Raw genomic sequence first — 6000 nt, forward strand, 5'->3', positions numbered from 1 at the left:
TATAAATAGTGATTTTGGCCTTTCATTTGCTCATTTGCATTGTTTTGAGTTCTTGGAGATAATTGTGAGTCTAGTGCTTTCCTGTGAGCGTTTGATCATCATGGCTGGCTTCAAGGCAAGTCTGCACTTATCTGAGTAAGTATGTTCTTATCAGAGACCACCAGGGATGGGCAGCATGGTATGTTTCCAAACTTTTGCTCTATTTTTTGCCTGTTCTTGTCAAATTTTTCAAAAAAAAATTCAGAGCCCTATTTTTCAAGCATTACGTAATCGCATATCAATATTGACACATTTGTCTTAACTTTCACGTATTAGCCTTAAGTATACCGCATTAGTGTAAGTGATATGCATAAGTTTCAAGTGTTACACAAACGTCTATCTATTTACGCATAAGTTAATTTCTTCATGCATTCATGTTAACTATTATGAAAAAGCTTTAAATGTAACTCATTAGTGTTTAATGCTATGCATAAGCATTAAGTATTATGCATTCATTGTAAAATGTTGTTTTATGTCACGCATTTGATCATTTTTTATCACGTTATCTGATATCTGACATTTTCTATATGCATACTATGCAGGAGAATATTGGAGTACTATACTGCCGACAGAGTAGATCCAATGGTCTTGATCTTCGAGACCAGTTACTCGATGAGGAGGTTGCACATATCCAACATCTGGGATTATATCATGTTTTACATTTGCCTGAGATTACAACCAACAAGGCCTTGATCACTGTATTAGTGGAGAGGTGGCAATCTGAGATGTGTACCTTCCATCTTTCGACTGGTGAGGCATCTATTACCTTAGAGGATGTTTGGCATATACTGCATATTCCCATCCATGGAGCGAGAGTTGTATATGATCACGACAATGGCATCGTTGGACTGTGTGCCCTTTTTGAGTGTGAGGAGCAGGACTTGAAGATCAGTGGTCATTATGATATCACGTGGGCTTGCTTGTACTATGATAATCTCACTATAGTATTGTGCAATATCGTAGGTGGTTTACTTATTCTTGATAGGCATGGTCATGGATTTCCAATTGGTTGGGGCAGAGTGCTCCATGATATGATTGTTCATCAGCGAGTGTACGCTTGGGGTCCTTGTCTCTTAGCCATGGTTTATTATCAGATGTACAACATTGTTTACTTGGGATACGGATTGATTAGTTGTGGTGTGACATTGCTCCAGACCTAGGCTTGGGAGCACATTTCTGTGTCGAGGCTAGTTATTCATGTTGACTTGCAGCCTGAGGAGCTATATGCTTATAAATACACACCTAGGATTAGACACAGGGGTTTGGGTAATACCTTGTACTGGCAACATTAGATTGACATCCTGTAACATTTCATTTAGGGACCTTATTTGGATTACCCCGGTTGTACAGATGATTCTCAACACTTGCCTTTTTATAGACAACAGAGATATCTCATTGGGAGGACCATGGAGACACAGAGGATCATTGAGATGTACCTACCAGGATAGGTATATAGGTAGTTTGGAGAGGTATGGGTAGTAATCATTGTTACAGCTTACTTTGCTCATGTTTCTCATGAGGTTCCTGATTGGGGTGCATGGATACAGCCGCCTGTGGCTGCTGCAAAGTTTGATGCTCTTTAGGAATTACAGTGGGGTTGGAGAGCATGTGTGGCAGATCCAAGGACTACACCTTAGTATGATGCATGGTAGGCCAGACATAGGCCTATTCCACTGACTGATCCGACAGTTCCCATCATAGCTCAGTAAATATGTCATTCGAGACAATGGCTAAGGATTGATATGGGGGAGAGGAGTGGAGATGGTTGATGACAGAAGGGGGGAGGAGGAGAGGAGGGTAGAGGAGGAGATGAGGGTGGGGAGGAGGATGTAGACATCGGTGGAGACACCGAGTCTATGAGTAATGGAGATGATGATGATTCTTCGGAGTCATTGAGCAACAGGGATGGGGATGATGATTACATATCAAAGTTGGAGGATACACTTGCAGCAGAGGGGGAGGAGAGATGGAGGACATGGTAGTGATGGAGATGATGATGATGATCTATAGATTCTCAAAGCACGAATTTAGAGTCTAGAAGATTAGGTGGCCAGACTTAGAGAGCAACGGGATGCTGAGCAGGAATTATTCCATAGAGATTATGGTGTGCTAGAGAGCGAGAGGGATCTGATTGTTGGTGAGAGGGATCAGATTTTCGATGAGAGGGATCAGATTTTTAGTGAGAGGGATCATCTCCAGAGGGAAAGAGATGATGCACTAAGGCGAATGCAGATGGTTCAGGCCGCTTATGACCAACATTTTTCTCTAGGTACCAATGCAGGTAGGCATTCAAACCGACTTTATTATGGTATACAGGAGACCTTTTACTATAGATAGCTCTACCATGATGATGTACCTGAGGCATAGAGATCTTTGAACTTCAGTGAGGTTAGAGGTCATTCTGGTTCTAGTAGGACTTCTATTCATAGGACCAGTGGTGGTGGTGTTATGGGTCCACGTCGACATCCTGTGACAAGATCTAGGTGGCAGGATCCACTGGGAGATAGAGATAGTGTCGGTTGAGACATTGAGTTCATGTTATCTGAGCCTTTAGGCTTGTTTTATTGTATTCTGACACATTTCTATTTTTGAGTTATATATATGATATGCAATCTATTATGCTTTATGTTCCATGTATGTTGTATGATTCTATATGTAATGTGATGCATGTCTATATGATTTATAAATGATTTTTTATGGATGCAATGAATTTTATATGGTTTATGATGTAATGATTACTTAATGCAAATTTTATATGATACTCATGCAACTATACTATATGAATGCAAATTAAACTATATGGATGCAATTTAAACTATATGGATGCAAATTATATTTTTGTATGATAATGTCAGAATTTTGCTTTATCCCTTTTGACTCAGATGCACCTTGAAGAAATGTTAATAAGATGAAAGAAGAGATCGATGAATGAATAATGTTAGACAATAGAAAATGATTTAGAAAGAGATGATGAGAAAAGAATCAGCAAACTAGCAATAAGCCAATGAGATGAAAATGAGATTGATTGATTCACAAACTTGTGTCATTATTTATTGTGCAATATATTCATCACTGAGCCTTATTATGGAACAATGGAGCTTAGCACATCAGGGTATAAGGAAACAATATGTAAAGATATCCCATTGCAGAAACAAACACGTAGCAAACAAGGAGTGAAACCCTCCATTCTGGGAATTACACTAGGGTTTGAGGTATGTGTGGCATTCATAAGTTGAATGCTCCTATCACAGACACCCACTAGAGCAATCACTAATACATTTGGGGTCAAATTCCGATGGAGGTTTCCGATGGACAAGAAGCATTGTGTGAAAATCTGAATTTTCTTTTTAAAAATGCCCGTGTTCATCGAAATTCTGACGACCTTGGGCATTTTATTAAAAAAAAAACACAACGTATTTTCATTTTGAAAGCAAACCGAAGCAAGCAGCGACCGTCTTGCCTCCCTGCCTGCCCCCCCCCCCCCCCCCCCCCCCGCCAGAGCAATCTCTGCACAAGCAAGGTAAGGTTTTTTTTGCAATCATAGGAACTCTTTGTTTTTCAATGAAGGGCAACTAATTTTTTTTTGCAATCAAGGGCAACTGGTTTTTTTTTGCAAATTAATCCATTTTGTGCATATCCTACGATCTTAAAATTCCATGAAATGACATCTCTTTGAGGTATTCCATCATACAGTTCACATGCCGTGTGTATGCTACCCCATTTTGTGATTTTTGTTATTGGAGCATTTGCAACTAATTTCTGACAAAAACCCCCTTCGATTATGCTTTGATGGATGTCCATACCTTGTTCCAAAGCTCCTATTTTGGCACACGTAGGGAGGATGCTGGCAAACGTTGCATTGAGATAAACATGACTGTATTTCATGAGGATTTGAACTCAAAGCATTGGCACTATCACTTATGGCTATATTAGCTTTTTAAGACACTTTCATAGTGCACTTCACCTATCCTAATAATGGACTATCATGAGATTCTTAAGAATGGAAATACTCCAAACATTCATGCCCTCTATGTTGTCATTGTGGTTTTCAATCATTGCGACTACATGCTTTTCAAGGACCAAGTAGTGTTCTTTTTTCATTGTTCTACTATGCTTCTCAAGATACACCAACATAGTTTTATTTAATGGCTTTGTTTTGATAGTGATTTCTCCATGGCTTCCACTGTCTTTTTCTTGGCACATTCAATGCATTGTCATCTATCACTACTATTTATTGTCCTTTTTACCTTTATTGAGGTTGTTCTCATACATGTCATTCACTTTGTCTATGAGTATATCTCAACCAATTCACTATTGTATGTAGAAATAAAAGATTAGTCTCATCTCTTTTACTATTTTAGACCTTCATAGTAATCTTTGCAATATATCATTTCCTTCCAATTATATGGAATAATGATTTTCTTTTTATGGAATGTGATGAAGGCTTGAGTGTGTCTTCTTGAACTCACTTATTATTAGCTCCTCTATGATTACCTTAGATCTTTGTGGCTAAGAATTGTTCTTGATGAACTTATGCTCTTTATTGATTTCTTTTACTACCATTATATTATCCTGAAAAAGGTTTGTTCAATGCTCCCTTAGCATGCATGTGCTCTCTTTGTATTGATCTAGGGCTACTCATTAATGTATCTATGGATTTCCCTTATTCACTATGTTGTGACAGTCATTTGCAGATTTGGGACTATCATCTTTCATAATTTGATGTCTTTAAGATGTGGGTACATTGCTTGACAAGAAAAGCTCAAGCATTTGTGAAGTTCAAAGAGTTTAAACCCCTTGTTGAATGGTCATCTAGTTGTTCTCTAAATGCAAAATGCTCAAGTAAATGAGATATTCACTCAAAATGGTTTATCCACAACTAAAAGAAAACAACTAACCACTACATATATGCATCAACAAAACAGTGTTGTATAGAGACCTAATCATGCCTTCATGGATATGTAGATCAAGTTCCTACATTTTGGACCAAAGCAATTCACACAATAATATATTTGTTGAACACACCCACCACAAAGATTTGGTTATGCAATAATATATTTGTTGTTAACTTTATCATGGAGGATTTGGTTATGCTTGTTACAATCAAGGTTTGACCAAACTAATTCTTAAATATAAAAATGAAGAGTGTGGTTGGTTGGTGACTAATTACTCTTTTTAACACCATTTACAAGATCATATCTAAATCAAGTGTCTCAAGAATTAAGCTACTACTAAGAAGATAGTTTGCCTAAAGCAAATGGGTTTCTTGGGTGGCTATTTATTGTAGATAACTTAGTTCCTTCATGAGAATCAATCAATTTGGAACATGTATAACTCACATTTGTGACATGTCACTAATGCAATTCCTTAGTACTTGTTTGAGTACTATCTCCTCTATTGTTTTCTATCCACTTTTGTGTCCTTCTTAGAACAAATAATAGATTATTGAGAAGGTGGAAAAGGTGGATTCACCTAAGAGGGAGTGGATTTTCCCAATAATATGTTAGATTCTCCCAAGGATGGATGGACTATACACTTGAAAGGTAGATGATTAAGGATGATGACAAGGTGAATTTTCCTTAGAATGATAGGGTTGATTTTCCTAAGAACAAGTAGATTCATTTAAACAAGAGGATACAAATTTGGACAAAATAATGGAAGGAGACTAAAACTAGATAGATTCACCTAAATGGGAGTGTAGTCATCTAAGGATAGGAAAAATTCACCATTTGCGTAAGAAAGATGGATAAGATAAATGATTTATGTGAAATAGATTCACCTAAGAGAAAGTAGATTCACATAAGGATAGGTGGATTTTCCTAAAGATGAAGGGATAAGACTTAACAAAAAGAGGACTTAGGATGATGACAAGGAGGATTCATTTAAGGATATGGCATATTCACCTAAGGGATAGTGTATTCTCCCAAGAATATAGAAAAATTATTGATTGGTGGAATGACA

This window comes from Cryptomeria japonica, chromosome 4 (assembly GCF_030272615.1).
Source record: "Cryptomeria japonica chromosome 4, Sugi_1.0, whole genome shotgun sequence".
In the NCBI taxonomy this organism is placed as follows: domain Eukaryota; kingdom Viridiplantae; phylum Streptophyta; class Pinopsida; order Cupressales; family Cupressaceae; genus Cryptomeria; species Cryptomeria japonica.